Source organism: Chiloscyllium plagiosum, unplaced genomic scaffold (assembly GCF_037043375.1).
Source record: "Chiloscyllium plagiosum isolate Xiang-an unplaced genomic scaffold, Cpla_swu_hap1 HiC_scaffold_24, whole genome shotgun sequence".
Classification (NCBI taxonomy): domain Eukaryota; kingdom Metazoa; phylum Chordata; class Chondrichthyes; order Orectolobiformes; family Hemiscylliidae; genus Chiloscyllium; species Chiloscyllium plagiosum.
The window spans coordinates 51,360,579-51,377,919 of NW_028270162.1; positions in this window are offsets into that span (position 1 = coordinate 51,360,579).

Below are 17,341 nucleotides of genomic sequence, written 5' to 3' on the forward strand. Positions count from 1 at the left end.
CACAGTATATTTACAACTGATTGATTTCAATAGCTCAAAAAGGCAACTCGCCATCACCTTCTCAAGGGCAATTAGGGGTGGGGCAACAAATGATGGCCCAGCCAATGATGCCTACACCCCATGAATGATATTTTTTAAAAATCTCTACTTATATCAGTGAAACATGGGCAACCTATTGAAGCTAAAAGGAGAGGCTGTAGAGGATCCATCTCAAGACTTCAATGAGTATTAGGCATCTCCAGGCAAAGCACGTAGTAAGCACATAGAACAAGGAAGCAGATAGTAAGCAATGACCCCCTATGTGTTTGCCCCCTTGGTGACCCTTTTGGCTAAGTCATGTTGAGTCAAATGGACGATGGCTTAACTCCCAAAAACATGCGTCATAGTGAGATTGGCATTGGCACGAGACCAACAGGTCGTCCACAACTACAATTCGATAAGATGCCTAAATGAGCTTCCCTTTGGTCAGGCCGGAAGGTGGTGCATAGGATCCATGCCCAGGACCAGATGACTAGAGATGAGTAGACTAGCACAGCACAGATAAAGCAGAGGATAAAAGAAATGGTCAGATGGCACGAAAAAGAACCCACTGAAAGGAAAGATCATCAGTTGACCTTGGATCAACCCTCTTCATTTGTGCCAGTTGTGGAAGACTATGCCATTCATGAACCCACCCCTACTGACACAACAGGCAACATGCAATCCAAAGGTGACATACACTCCAGGAACAGCCCATCATCTCACGATGGACACCATCACAATTTTCATCACATTCCCTCTTAACCCATGTTGCCAGTTAACAATTGCAGTGATGAAAAATAATCTTGCCTACTTTCTCTGAACAGAGAGCATGAAGAAAGAAGCTACTCTGTTAATCGCAAATCTTTTACAGGGCAGTGCTTCTGTGAACCAGAATAGATCGGATCAACTATGAACGGAAAACAAAATGATTATATTTTCATTAAGAAATTCTGGGGGAAAGCGTAATGCAGGACAACACCAAGGGGTAAGAGAGAAAATAAGATAAATTGAGATTGACACTACTGCAAGTTTGAGTAAAAGATCCTTTGCACATTTTTGTTTATTTAGGGATTCTATATTTGTTGCCATTTGTAGTGCTCGAGATATTTCAGTTTTTTTCATGACATGTACTCTCACCCTGTGGGGGTTATTATTGAGATTAGATCTCACCCTCATAAATGATGGTCAAAGTTTGTCATCTGACTTGTGTAATACTGTGACATGCAGTACAGACAAACATTCCTGGCATTTCATAGACTGATTGGAAGAAATTTGCTTGAAACTCAACATTTTTCAGGCAGTCAGCTTTCAAATGACAAGGTCTCACCCTTAGCCAGTAAAGAAAGGAGCAGTTGATTTGTTTTGTTTTGATTATATTGGTGAGGGATCAATGATGGTCACGATACCATGTAAAATCCTGTGGTCTACCCTAGGTAGACAGAGTTGCAGTTCAATGTTTCATTGTAAGGATGACACCCTCTGCACTGTACTAAAGTGATATCCTGTGTTATGCGCTCAAGTTGTGGATTTTCTTCTTAATCATTCATGGAATGTAATCATTCAACATTAGTGTCCCATCCCTAATTACCCAGAGGACAGTTAAGAGACAACACTGTTGCTGTGGGCTTGGAGTCACATATTGGCCTGACAAGGTAAGGATGAGAGGTTTCCTTCCCTAAAGGACTTCAGTAAACCAGAGGATATTTTGTCACAATTAATGATGGCTACATGGTCACCACTGAACTAGCTTTGGATACTGGAATGTTTTATTGAATTCAAATTTCTCCAAATGGTGGGCTTTGAACTTATGTCCCCCAAACATTAACATTAACTGAGGCTTTATCCCACATCCTCCTGAAATAGACACAACAGCCCCATCAAATCGCATAAACTGACACCTGACAGAAAACATTTGGAAATTTGCTGGTGGAAGTGACCCAGCCTGAGGTAAATGAAGGAAAATAGGGAATTGTGATAAAAAACACTAGATCAGTACATTTGGAAGCAAACATAAGAGATGTGCCCTTTCTGTAAACGGTTTAATATTAGCTGCAGGTCTACAGTGTGGCTCAATGTTAGAGGCTTGATATTGGACTTGACAGCCATTGACAAATCCATACCCTTTTCATAAAAGCAAAATATTACAGATGTCAGAAATTTGGAATAAAAACAAAGTAACGAGAAAACCTCAGCAAGTCTGGCAGCATCTGTAAAGAACAACAGAGTTAGCATTTCACCTCTTTCACGTTGACTTCCTCATTCATACAGTTTCCATGCCAATCGACGTTCTACTATATGAGCATCTTGTGAACAAAGTTAGATCCATTGAGGGGCTATATGTTACTGTCTTTTCCATCAAATGGTTAACAGTTCAAAGTCGATGCAGAAAGATGATAAAGCTGGGTTGGATTTGCCAGCCAGAATCTGAATGACAGTTGGGTAGATGGGGGTGAGCTTTTTATTTTCAACTGCTTCATGCTTCTGGATTCCAGTGATTTATGAGCCGGGAGCAGGCAGACAGGACTGGTTTAGTTTGGGATTATGGTCGGCATGGACTGGTTCATCTAAAGGGTCTGTTTCAGTGCTGTATGGCTCTACGATTCTATGATTCCATAACAGCAGGATTAGAATCCCCTACAGAGTGGAAGCAGGCCATTTGGCCCATTGAGTCCACACTGAGCCTCTGAAGAGCATCTCATTCAGACCCACCCACCTACCCTATCCCTGTAACCCTGCATTCCAATGTTAATATGCCATGCAACAGATTATTATAAAGACCCCTGATTTATAATGACTGTTGATAGTCTGTGCATTGGCAACTAATTTCTATAATTCTGTACCTTCTTCGTTAAAAATGTAAATCATCCAGCCTTGAATATTAATACATGTTGGTTAAATAGTCCAGTTCATCTTATGCACCTTTCAAAGTGAAGGATAAGCATAAAGGTATGCAGGAAGAGATGTCAAGTTACTGGTAAGTGTAGAAAAGCACTGAAATACAGGAACAATGACCTTTAGCAATGCTGGAAACAAGTAGTTAGAGGCTTGTTAGAACTGAGCTATGGAATTCGAATCAGTTTCTGAGTTTTCTGTTGACTGGTTTGTAGAGATTCAATTGAACTCTAGGGGAGCATCATGTGTTCTATAAAACCTAACAATAGGGAGCTCTCTGGGGCTAGATGCAGGGGCTGGTCCAGTTGGGTACAGTATATCAGAACTGGAGAGGCAAATGGACCAGAGGAGAATTGGGAATAAATTCTCAGCATCTGTGAGTTCTAAGGAACGGCATCTCAATGTGGCAATGATGAGATGGATCTGAGTGTTCTGGAAATGGGAGGGCTTTGTAGATGTAGGAACAGGAGTAAGGGATTGGCTGAAGGTTTGGACTAGAGTTCTGGAATGCAGAAAGATAGGGATGGCATGCTTGTGATGCTACTTAATGCGAAGCTTCCTGGCAACTATCATCATATGATACAATCTGACTGAACCACAACAGATCACTATTCCCAGCTTTTAATACACAAGGGTGAGGGGTCTTCTGTTAGGCTTGTAACCCCGTGCTTGTAGATCTCTGAAGCTAGCAACTTCTCCACTTAACATTTGCTTGATTGAAACTGGATTCTAGCTTGATCAGGTGGGATGTCAAACTGAGTTTCTCCAAACAGATGCAATATATCATATAACGCATCAGCATGCAATGCTGAAAAACATTCAAGGACTTCTTGAAGTGGCTTTCCACTTGGTTAGTTAGCAATCTTGTGCCATCTTTGCTTAAAATGGGCATGACGTCTCTAGTTATAGAGTCATACAGCACATACAGGCCCTTCTGGCCAACTCATCTGTGCTGACCAGATTACCCAATCTGACCTAATCCCATTTGCCAACACTTAGCCTATATCCCTATAAACCCTTCCTATTCATATATCCCTCCAGATGCCTTTTAAATGCTGTAATTGTACCAGCCTCCACCACTTTCTCTGGCAGCTCATTCCATACTTGCACCAACCTCTGTGTAAAAAGATTGCCCCTCAGGTCCCTTTCAAGTCTTTCCCCTCTCACCTTAAACCTATTACCTCTAGTTTTGGACTCCCCTGCCTGAGGACAAGACCTTGTCTATTCACCCTATCCATGCCTCTCATGATTTTATAAACCTCTATTAGGTCACCTCTCAGCCTCTGACACTCCAGGGAAAAAAGCCCCAGCCTAACAAACCTCTCTCTACAGCTTTCCTGACCATACACAGGCTTTAAAAATGTTAACTCTGTTTCTCCCTCCAGAGTTGCTGCCAGACCTGCTGAGTTTCTCCAGCACCTCATACGCTTTGGCTCAGCAACTGACTGCAGCTTCTCAGAGTTGAACCTCCACCATTAAAGATGCATAAAGCCAAGTTTTGATTCTGCTTTCTGCTTTATTTGCTTGTTTGGAGTCTCCTTCATCAAGAGTATTGATCATTAATCCAGGAGAGTTGAGAAGTTGCCAGAAACAGTTCAATTGCTTCATGCAATCCGCAGTTCAGCCTTTCCTTTTATGATTAACAAAGTCAGCATTGTTATGAGGCACTACGTACAGCTTTCTAAACAGAATCTGCCCAGGGAAGGGACTAAAGTGAGAGATAATCTCTACAGTCGACAATGACACTTGCTCATTCCTCCAAACTTGTCCGATTTCAGGTACAGTGAGGACTAGTCGATATGGATATACATATTGCAAATTACCCGGGGGGAAATTTCATGGACTGAACCCAAGGTGGCAAGCTAGAGCTCAAGCCAAGCTGACAAACTTTCTGGTGACTTATCTCCCTATGTGGCTCAGTATTAAATTCCACCTGACTACAACCCTGTGAGGTGTCTTGCGATGGTTTACTTGGTGAACCATGCTCTTTGAAACGTTATAACTAGTCTGTTTACTAATTTGCTAGATTTCCTGTCAGGATGCCTCAAACCTTTCAGCTCCAAGGTGAGGTGCGATGAACTGGGTCCTCTGGTTATCCAGCCATCCCTTGGTTAGCCGTGACAAGGTTAATTTTAAAAGTCTCCCTTCCTGAATTGTGATGGAGGTATGATGTCATTGCATGAACAATACAGATGTTGTAGGATGTTAATCATTGCGATTGAGAAAGGATCAGCACCAGAGTCTGTATAGTTGGATCACTCACCAGATCATCATTGGTGAAGATCTTTAGAGTCAAACAGTCATAGAGATGTGTAGCAAGGAAACAGACACTTCAGTCCAACCCGTCCATGCTGACCAGATATCCCAATCTAATCTAGTCTCATTTGCCAACACTTGGCCCATATTCCTCTAAACCCTTCCTATCCTTTTAAATGTTGTAATTGTACCAGCCTCCACCACTTCCTCGAGCAACACATTCCATACATGTACCACCCTCTGTGTGAAAATGTTGCCCGAAGTCCCTTTTAAATCTTTCCCCTCTCACCCTAAATTTATGCACTCTAGTTCTGGACTCACACACCCCATGGAAAAGACCTTGTCTATTTAGCCTATCCATGCCTCTCATCATTTTATAAACTCTATAAGGTCACCCCTCAGCCTCCGCGCTCCAGGGAAAACAGCCCCAGCCTATTCAGCCTCTCCCTGTATCTCAAATCCTCCAACCCTGGAAACATCCTTGTAAATAATTTCTGAACCCTTCCAAGTTTCACAACATCCTTCTGATATGAAGGAGACCAGAATTGCATGCAATATTCCAAAAGTGGCATATTCAATGTCCTGTACAGCCACAACATTACCTCCCAACTCCTCCTATACTCAATGCTCTGACCAATAAAGGCAAGCAGACAAAACGCCTTCTTCACTATCCTATCTACCTGCGACTCCACTTTCACAGAGCTATGAACCTGCACTCCAAGGTCTCTTTGTTCAGCAACACTCTCCAGGATCTTACCATTAAGCGTATGAGTCCTGATCTGACTTGCTTTTCCAAAATGCAGCACCTTGCATTTATCTAAATTCAACTCCATCTGCCACTCCTCAGCCCATTGGCCCATCTGATCAAAATCCCATTGTATTCTAAGGTAACCTTCTTCACTGTCCATTCCACCTCCAGTATTGGTGTGATCTGCAAACTTACTAACTATACCCCTATGTTCACATTCAAATCATTTAAATAAATGACAAAAGGCAGTGGACCCAGCACCGATCCTTGTGACACTCCACTGGTCACAGGCCTCCAGTCTGAAAAGCAACCCTCCACCCACCACTCTCTGCCTCCTACCTTTGAGCCAGTTCTGTATCCAAATGGCTAGTTCTCCCTGTATTCCATGACTCCTAACTTTGCTAACCAGTCTACCATGAGGAACCTTTTCAATCGCCATACTGAAGTCCATATAGATCACGTCGACCACTCTGCCCTCATCAATCCACTTTGTTATTTCTTCAACAAACTCAGTCAAGCTTATGAGATATGATTTCCCATGCACAAAGCCATGTTGACTATCCCTAATCAGTCCTTGCCTTTCCAAATACATGTGATTCCTGTCTCCCCAATAACTTGCCCACCACCAGTGTCAGGCTCACTGGTCTATAGGTCCCTGGCTTTTCCTTACCACCTCTCTTAAATAGTGTTTTGTAAATGGGAAGAATGCGCAGAGCAAAGATACACTGTTTATTCACTCCTCAGCTCCAAGGTTGCATCATTTGAGCTTATGTTAAAGTCTACATTGTTCCATGCATTTGCAGAGGCAAAGAGGTTTGCATGATTTGACTCACAGACTGGCTTCAATGAAATCCAACTCTTTGTGTTTTTGCATTTTGACACAAGTCAGGACTGGGAGATATTGTACAGCTGTTGGTTTTGATGCACTACTGACCATCTACATTATTGAGTTGAGGACCTTGTCCAAGTGTTTAAAATTAACTGATCTCTTCCCACGTGAGGGAGAGAGCTGGGTGAGCAGAATAGAAAGCGTTTACGATGAATCCCAGACAGTCCTTACACCTTCCAGATATCGTAGACGCAGACGTACTCTTTTTTGGTGATTCTTCAGGAGTTCAGCTATCTTCTAGTTACAGTGAGAAACTGTAATTATTTTACTATGATTCCAAATGTTGCAAATGATTGCAACCGTGCGATACAATCGGGCATTTTGTACTGTGACCTTATTTCCACCAGCACTGAAATCAAGAGTACCACTATAACAACTCAGGAATCCCAACTGGAAAGGAGCGTCATTTATTATTGAACAGTAAAGTAGAGCCACTGCTCATTGCATCCATGAGTCTGTTTTTTTCCCCTCATTCTTTTCTCCTCTACCCAGAAGTGCTATTATGCACAACTGAATGACCTTCCCACCATCAAAATTGTGACTCCTTTTGTAACTGGTAAACACATTAGTCTGCTTTATTTAATTTAACCTATTTTTCTAATCAACTTGTTCAGTGATGTATTGTACACCTCTGCAGCACGTGGGACTTGAACCCAAGCCACCCGCTGCAGGCTATCACTGCGCCACAGGAGGGCCCCCTCAAGCACCAGGGCTCAGGTGATGAGTTCCAGCTCATAGACAATTGCCTGTTGCCAAGAAAACTCCTACTCAACAAGCTCCACGGGGAGGCTTATTACTGATTCCTTAAGGACCTTAAAGGGGTTATCACAACTCCAAAATCATTTTGCTGAGGGTCTCATAGCCACTAGAGAGAAGAAATCAGCTCAACTAACCAGGCACATTCTCCACATACGACAAAGTCATGGTCTGAAGAGTGAATAGACAGTCTCCTAATTTGATGTACCTTTGCGCTGCACTTTTGTAAGCTTTCTTCCCATTCAAAAAAAAGGAGCAGATGAGGTTTCAGATTGAAATAAGATGGTACTGTCAGGATCTGGGATATACTTCTTGAGATTGCGTTGGAGACACGTTCGATTAAGGCTTTCAAGAGGGAATTGGAATATTGTCTGAAAAGGAAGAGTGTGCAGAACTGTGCAGTGACACTAGATAACATGCTCCAATGGAGAGCTAGTATGGGCACTATGGGCTGAATGTCCTCCGAAATGTGCTCCATCTGATACATTCAGATAATTGCAGGTGTCAATCCCACCCACTGTTGAGTGACCTTACCAAAGTACCTTCACAAACTGCTCACTGCACGGGTCACTGGCCTTTAGTAGCTGTCAAAAGCTATTGAAATGTTACGTACTGTTCCTGCACAGCTGAGTGATTAATTAACCTTTAAGCAGGCGATAAGGTCAAAAGTCATCACCGTGGGATCTCTGCGAGCAGTTTCAGATTGGCTTCCTTGTGCAGAATACAGGGTTGGGTTCAATAGCCACATAGAGAATTTACTGACATTTTTTGCAATTTTGTTTCTCTTTTCAATTCGAGACAATACACCTTCCACATTTTGGAATCCAGCACCCTCGTTATTCTGGAAGCCAGTCACGAGAAGATCTTTAGGAACGATTCAGATGGGGAAGGTGATTATTCTTCCTTACATTCCACCGTCCCCCGCTCCCTCTGCAAAGTTGGGAGCATGAGCACTCACCCACGTTCTTTGAAGAATAGTCACTTTTAAGTTAAGAAGAGATATACCGCACTCAAAATGTCAACTCTGGTCTCTCGCTACAGATATGTTGCCAAAACTGTTGAGTTCCTCCAGTATTCTCTTTGTCTTCCTGTTCCCTGTTTCTGCCTGGATTTCTGAGTTCTCTGCCCTGCGAGGAGAGATAGCAGACAGTCGGCCATGAGAGGATTGGACCATGTGGAAGGACAATGGCAGCATTTGTCTAGGCTGACTGTGTGGAATGGATTGTGCGTACAAAGATAAAGGGGGTGCCACTTAGGAGCAAGATAAGGAGGCATTTCTTGACTCAGAAGGTGGTGAATCTTCAGAATTCTCTACAACAGAAGGCTGCCGGAAATCAGTCTTTGAGAATGTTTAAAGCAAGGTTGATAGATTTTTAATTATTAAAGGTGTGAAGGGTTGTGCAGATAAAAGGCATTGAAGTGACTGACTGATTTATTTATTGTCACATATCTCTGGTGACACTCCATGCCTACCGCAGCCAGGAGTCCACGCCCCATGCCTACCACAGTCAGGTGTCCAGGCTCTAGGCCTACCGCAGCCAGGGGCCCACACTCCAAGTCTCCTGCAGCCAGGAGTCCGTGCTCCAGCCCTACCGCAGCCAGGGGGCCACACTCCAGGCCCATCGCAGCGAAGAGTCCGTGCTCTAGCCCTATTGCAGCCAGGGGTCCACGCTCCAGGCCTACAGCAGCCAGGAGGCCCCCTTCGGGCACTGACACCACTGATGTTGACAACCCACTGCTGCAGCTAGGAGTCCACACTCCAGACCTACCACAGCTAGGGGTCCAAGATCCAGGCCTACTGCAGCCAGGATTCCACACTCCAGGCCCTACCATAGCCAGGAGTCTATGCTCTGGCCGTACCACAGCCAGGGGTCATGTTCTGTGCCTACTGCAGCCAGGGGTCCACACTCTGGGCCTATCTCAGCCATGAGTCCACACTCCGGGCTTACTGTAGCCAGGAGTCCACCTCCAGCCCTACTACAGCAGGAGACCATGCTCCAGGCCTACTGCAGCCAGGAGAGCACGCTCTAGGCCTACCACTGTCAGAAGTCCATGCTCTAGGCCTACTGCAGCCAGGAGTCCATGCTTCAGCCCTACCGCAGCCAGGAGTCCACAGTCTAGGCCCTACTGTAGCAAAGAGTCCATGCTGTGGGCCTTCCGTAGCCAGGAGTCCCCGCTTTGGGCCTACAAAGCCAGGAGACCATACTCTGGGCCTATTGCAGCCAGGGGTCCTCGTCAACACTACTCTGACCTCCCCACAACAACAGGAAGATGCAGAAAAGAGAAAGGAAAAAAACACAAGAAAGAGAGTGATAGAGAAAAAGTTGTGACAACCTGGAGCAGTCAGGCTCAGCCCGAACATTACCTGCTTCTTGTTCACTGGGAGACCTTGGGATGGGAGTGAGCCGCTGCCACTAGAGACCTCCTGCACTCACCATTCTCCTGGCTTTAATCAGTCATAATTGTGTTTTATGATGGAGCAGACTTAACGGACTGATTGGCCTACTCCTACCCCTATGTTCCTGAGCTGAGGGTTAGGCTTTATGTGAGGAGGTGCTCTCGACAAGATATAGCTGATCTACAGATTAATGCTGGGACGTTAGAGAGTGAGGGTGAAAGTGCAGCACCGGTCACCTCACCTGCCCTCAAGAGATCACTGACTGTCTGGTGGCACTGAATCAGGAGTGCACTCCTGCTGCTGACAGAGTCCGGAACTTTCAGCCTCAACTGTTCGAACAAGAAGCTGGCATCTTCCTCCTGTCCATGGGAAACCGTGTTTCTCTTCGGGCCCTCACAGCCTGAGGCAGGGTCCCTAGAGAAGAGTCAAAGAATCTCAGAGGTGGTTTGGTCATACTGCGGCTGAGTCCAACAGCCTATCCCAGTGACAATTAAGCTTTTGACTCAATATCACCCCCACCCCACCACATCCCAACAACCCAGTAGCAGCCACAACCCTCCTGCAGTTCCCAAAAACCTCTACCCAGTGGGGTTAATTTTGCTTTTGGGTGATAGAAGCAAACAGGCAATGCCAGGTCAATTGAAAAACATTATTGATTAATTGTATCAAATCAGTTGCCTGCTATTACATTTCCCTAGTAGATGCCTTGTTGTAGTTGTCCCCAGTCTCAAGCTTCCAACTCGGCACTGCCTCTCTTGAATGGTCCTACCTATCTATCTTCCTTCCTTCCCACCCATCCACTCCACCCTTCCCTCCGACCTATCATTTGCAGCTGCACCTTTATCTACCTACCACATTCCCAGCTACCTTCCCCCCAGCCCCACCCCCTCCCATTTATCTCTCAGCCTCCCCACCCCCGGGCCCACAAGCTTCATTCCTGATGTAGGGCTAATGCCCGAAACACTGATTCACCTGCTCCTAGGATACTTCTAGACCTGCTGTGCTTTTCCAGCGCCACACTCTCAACTCTGATCTCCAGCATCTGCAGTACTCACTTTCTCCTGTAGAGGCAGAGTCCCTACCTCTGGACAAGGAGACTGTGGTTCAAGTCCCACCTGCATAAGAGGTGTGCAGTCACATCTCTGAAGAGCTTAATTAGAAATTATCTGCCATCCACCTGGTTGTCAGTTCCACCAAAGTCAATAGAAATGAAAATCAGGACAGACAGCAACTGTTCCAGTATTATTTACTGTACTTTACGCTATCCCCCAATAATCAAAATTATCCCCAAGTGTTATTCTACTATGGAAGTAACAATTCCCCTGCCCCATGTATACAAAGGAAATGATTGCATTAGAATTGGCCAAAATGTATAAACACTCTAACCATTTGGGAAGATAGAGCTCCAAACCTACTGTGTGATTTGATTGTCTATGACCCAGGGCTTAAAATCACAGTTCCCAACCACAAACACACACAAAGTGGAATTGTCACATTTTTGACAAGTCACAGAAAAGAAACCTACAATTGTTTTACTCCCAGCAATGTGTGAAGACAATAAGACCTTTCACCCAGCCTCTCGATATAGCCTTGTGGAGAGATTAAACTTTCCTTAGGGAATGCAGTTGTTGGCAAGGAATGACAATATAATATCGAGTCAAGGTTTTAGCTTTCCCAGTCAGCAATACTAAACCAAAGAAACACTAAAAAAAGAAATCCCTCTGGTACCAAATATTTTCCTTCCCAGTAGACAGCAGACTGTCAACAACAAATGCCTCGTAGAATTTTAACTCATTGCTTTCAATAAGCCAATTTCCTTATCGTAATACAAAGGTTAGAAATGATCTATTTGTGAACTGGTGTTTAGATTAAAAATTGAAGAGTATGGCGCCGGAAAAGTACAGACGGTCAGGCAGCACCTGAGGAACAGGAGAGTCGATGTTTCAAGCATTAGCCCTTCATCAGGAATGAGGGGGTGGCCCATGGGGGCTGAGAGATAAATGAGAGGGGTTGGCATTGGGGGGAAGATAGCTGGGAATACAATTGGTAGATGACAGTGGGGGTGAAGGTGATAGATCGGAGAGGAGGGTGAAGTGGAGAGGTGGGAAGGAATATGGACAGGTTGGACAGCTCAAGAGGGCCGTGCCGAATTGGAAGGTTGGATCTGGGATAAGGTGGTGGGAGGGGAAATGAGGAAACTGGTGAAATCCACATTGATCCCGTGTGGTCCCAAGGCAGAAGATGAAGTGTTCTTTCTCCAGGTGTCAAGTCATAGAGTCACAGAGATGTACAGCATGGAAACAGACCCTTCAGTCCGACCCGTCCATGCCAACCAGATATCCCAACCCAATCTAATCCCACCAGCTAGCACCCGGCCCATATCCCTCCAAACCCTTCCTATTCATATACCCATCCAAATGCCTCTTAAATGTTGCAATTGTACCAGCCTCCACCACTTCCTCTGGCAGCTCATTCCATACATGTAACACCCTCTGTGTGAAAACGTTGCCCTGTAGGTCTCTTTTATATCTTTCCCCTTTCACCCTAAACCTATGCCTTCTAGTTCTGGACTCCCTGACCCCAGGGAAAAGACTTTGCCTATTTATCCTATCCATGCCCCTCATAATTTTGTAAACCTCTATAAGGTCACCCCTCAGCCTCCGATGCTCCAGGAAAAACAGCCCCAGCCTCTTCAGCCTCTCCCTATAGCTTAAATCCTCCAACCCTGGCAACATCCTTGTAAATCTTTTCTGAATCCTTTCAAGTTTCACAACATGTTTCCGATAGGAAGGAGACCAGAATTGCATGCAATATTCTAACACTGGCCTAACCAATGTCCTGTACAGCTGCAAAATGACCTCCCAACTCCTGTACTCAATACTCTGAACAATAAAGGAAAGCATACCAAACGCCTTCTTCCCTATCCTATCTACCTGCGCCTCCACTTTCAAGGAGCTATGAACCTGCACTCCAAGGTCTCTTTGTTCAGCAACACTCCCTAGGACCTTACCATTAAGTGTATGTGTCCTGCTAAGATTTGCTTTCCCAAAATGCAGCACCTCGCATTTATCTGAATTAAACTCCATCTGCCACTTCTCAGCCCATTGGCCCATCTGGTCAAGATCCTGTTGTAATCTGAGGTAGCCCTCTTCACTGTCCACTACACCTCCAATTTTGGTGTCATCTGCAAACTTACTAACCGTACCTCTTATGCTCGCATCCAAATCATTTATGTAATTGACAAAAAGTAGAGGACCCAGCACCAATCCTTGTGGCACTCCACTGGTCACACGCCTCCAGTCTGAAAAACAACCCTCCACCACCACCCTCTGTCTTCTACCTTTGAGCCAGTTTTGTATCCAAATGGCTAGTTCTCTCTGTATTCCATGGAGATCTCACCTTGCTAATCAGTCTCCCATGGGGAACCTTGTCGAACACCTTACTGAAGTCCATATAGATCACATCTACCGCTCTGCCTTCATCAATCCTCTTTGTTAGTTCTTCAAAAAACTCAATCAAGTTTGTGAGACATGATTTCCCACACACAAAACCATGTTGACTATCCCTAATCAGTCCTTGCCTTTCCAAATACAAGTACATCCTGTCCCTCAGGATTCCCTCCAACAACTTGCCCACCACCGAGGTCAGGCTCACTGGTCTATAGTTCCCTGGCTTGTCCTTACTACCCTTCTTAAACAGTGGCACCACATTAGCCAACCTCCAGTCTTCCGGCACCTCACCTGTGACTATCAATGATACAAACATCTCAGCAAGAGGCCCAGCAATCACTTCTCTAGCTTCCCACAGAGTTCTTGGGTACACCTGATCAGGTCCTGGGGATTTATCCACCTTTACCTGTTTCAAGACATCCAGCACTTCCTCCTCTGTAATCTGGACATTTTGCAAGATGTCACCATCTATTTCCCTACAGTCTATATCTTCCATATCCTTTTCCACAGTAAATACTGACGCAAAATACTCATTTAGTATCTCCCCTATTTTTTTGTGGCTCCACACAAAGGCCACCTTGCTGATCTTTGAGGGGCCCTATTCTCTCCCTAGTTAACCTTTTGTCCTTAATGTATTTGTAAAAACTCTTTGGATTCTCCTTAATTCTATTTGCCAAAGCTATCTCATGTCCCCTTTTTGCTCTCCTGATTTCCCTCTTAAGTATACTCCTACTTCCTTTATATTCTTCTGAGGATTCACTCGATCTATCCTGTCTATACCTGACATATGCTTCTTTTTTTTCTTAACCAAACCCTCAATTTCTTTAGTCATCCAGCATTCCCTATATCTACCAGCCTTTCCTTTCACCCTAATAGGAATATGCTTTCTCTGGATTCTCGTTATCTCATTTCTGAAGGCTTCCCATTTTCCAGCCGTCCCTTTACCTGCAAAAATCTGCCCCCAATCAGCTTTCAAAAGTTCTTGCCTAAAACCATCAAAATTGGCCTTTCACCAATTTAGAACTTCAACTTTTACATCTCGTCTATCCTTTTCCTTCATTATTTTAAATCTAATAGAGTTATGGTCGCTGGCCCCAAAGTGCTCCCCGACTGACACCTCAGTCACCTGCCCTGCCTTATTTCCCAAGAGTAAGTCAAGATTTGCACCTTCCCTAGTAGGTACATCCACATACCGAATCAGAAAGTTGTCTTGTACACACTTAACAAATTCCTCTCCATCTAAACCCTTAACTCTATGGCAGTCCCAGTCAATGTTTGGAAAGTTAAAATCCCCTACCATAACTACCCTATTATTCTTACAGATAGCTGAGATCTCCTTACAAGTTTGTTTCTCAAGTTTCCTCTGACTATTAGGGGGTCTATAGTACAATCCCAATAAAGTTATCATCCCTTTCTTATTTCTCAATTCCACCCAAATAACTTCCCTGGATGTATTTCCGGGAATATCCTCCCTCAGCACAGCTGTAATGCTATCCCTTATCAAAAATGCTACTCCCCCTCCTCTCTTGCCCCCCTTTCTATCCTTCCTGTAGCATTTGTATCCTGGAACATTAAGCTGCCATCCTGCCCATCCCTGAGCCATGTTTCTGTAATTGCTATAATATCCCAGTCCCATGTTCCTAACCATGCCCTGAGTTCATCTGCCTTCCCTGTTAGGCCGCTTGCATTGAAATAAATGTAGTTTAATTTATTAGTCCTACCTTGTCCCTGCCTGCCCTGACTGTTTGACTCGCTTCTGTTCTCAACTGTACCAGTCTCAGATTGATCTCTTTCCTCACTATCTCCTCGGGTCCCACCCTCCCCCCCACCCCACCCCACCCCCCACCCCCCTCCCCCCCCCCCCCCTTCCTATGTCATTGGTTCCAATGTGGGCAATGACCTCTTGCTGGCCCCTCTTCTTGAATCCTCTCTGAGCCATCCTTGATCCTGGCACCAGGGAAGCAACACACCATTCTGCTTTTGCTAGAATTTGGCGGTGGAGGAGGCCCAGAACATGTATGTCCTTGGCAGAGTGGGAGGAGTAGATAAAGTGTTCAGCCACAGGGTGGTGGGGTTGCTTAGTGAGTGTGTCCCAGGGATGTTCTCTGTAATGTTCCGCAAGTAGGCACCCTGTCTCCAATGTACAGGAAACCACACCGAAAGCAACGAACACAATAGATGACGTGTGTGGAAAAACAAGTCAGCTGAGGAAGGACCCTTTAGGGTCTTGGATTAAGATGAGAGGGGAGGTGTGGGCGCAGGTTTTGCACTTCTTGATGTGGCAGGGGAAGGTGCCGGGAGCGCCAGCTGTTGCTCCCATCAAGGAGGTTGACCAGCTCAAGAACTTCATGAACACCTTCCACCCTGACCTCAAGTTCACCAGGACCACCTCAAATATTTGCCTCCCCTTCCTGGACCTCTCCATCTCCATTTCCAGTGACCAACTCAACACAGACGTCTACTTCAAACCCACCGACTCACACAGCTACCTGGACTGTACCTCCTCCCACCCTGCCTCCTGTAAAAATGCTATCCCTTATTCCCAATTCCTCCGCCTCCGCTGCACCTGCTATCAGAAGGACCAATCCCACCATAGAACAGCCCATGTAGTCTCCTTCATCAAAGACCGCTATTTCCCCTCCCATGTGATCAACGATGACCTCCAGCATATCTCCTCCACTTTCTGCACCTCCGCCCTCGAACCCCACCTCTCTAACCTCAACAAGGTCAGAACCCCCCTGGTCCTCACCTTCCATCCCACCAATCTCCGGATACATCACATTATCCTCTGCCATTTCCGCCACCATTTTCACAAACAGACCCCACCACCATGGATTTATTCCCCTCCCCACCCCTATCTGCATTCCAGAGAGACCATTCCATGCCCCCCAACCAACCCACCCTCCACTCCTGGCGCCTTTCCCTGCCACCCCAAAACGTGCAAGGCCTGTGCCCACACTTCCCCCACTCACCTCCGTCCAAGGCCCCAATCTGACAGAGGTATACCTGTACTTCCACACACATCATCTATTGTGTCCGTTGCTCTCAATGTGGACTCCTCTACATTGGGAAGACAGGATGCCAACTTGTGGAACATTTCAGAGAACATCTCCAGGACACCCACTAAACAACCCCACCGCCCTGTGGCCGAACACTTCAACTCCCCTTCCCACTCTGCCGAGGATATGCAAGTCCTGGGCCTCCTCTACTGCCAAACCCTAACCACCTGACGCCTGGAGGAAGAAGGCCTCATCTTTCGTCGTCGGACCTTCCAACCACATGGGATCAATGTGGATTTCACCAGTTTCCTCATTTCCCCTCCCCCCACCTTATGCCAGATCCAACCTTCCAACTCAGCATCGTCCTCTTGAACTGTCCTCCCTGTCCATCTTCCTTCCCACCTATCCTCTCCACCCTCCTCTCCAACCTTCACCCCCACCTTCATCTACCTATCGCATTCCCAGTGACCTTCCTCCCAGCCCCATCACCCCTCCCATTTATCTCTCAGCCCCCTTGGGCCACTCCCTCATTGCTGATGAAGAGCTTATGCTTGAAACGTCAACTCTCCTGCTCCTCGCATGCTGCCTGAACCCCCCGACTATGCTTTTCTAGCACTATATGTTTTGACTTGATCTCCACCATCTGCAGTCCTCACTTTCTGCTGCTGTTTAGAACAGAGCTAGAAACTCAAACCTGGGCATCAACAAGATCTTGTGGGCCATCAGTAGCAGAATTGTCTTCAACCACATGTGATGGTCCAGAATATCTTCCACTCTAACATTATCATTAGGAATCAACTTGAATTCAATGAAGAATACAGGAGAAGATGCCTGGAGCAGCAGCAGGTATAGGTAAAACAGAGGTGTCTGTAGTAAAGGGATTTAGGACCCCAAAGTAATCGATTGATGATGTCTCAGAGTTGTTGCTCACTG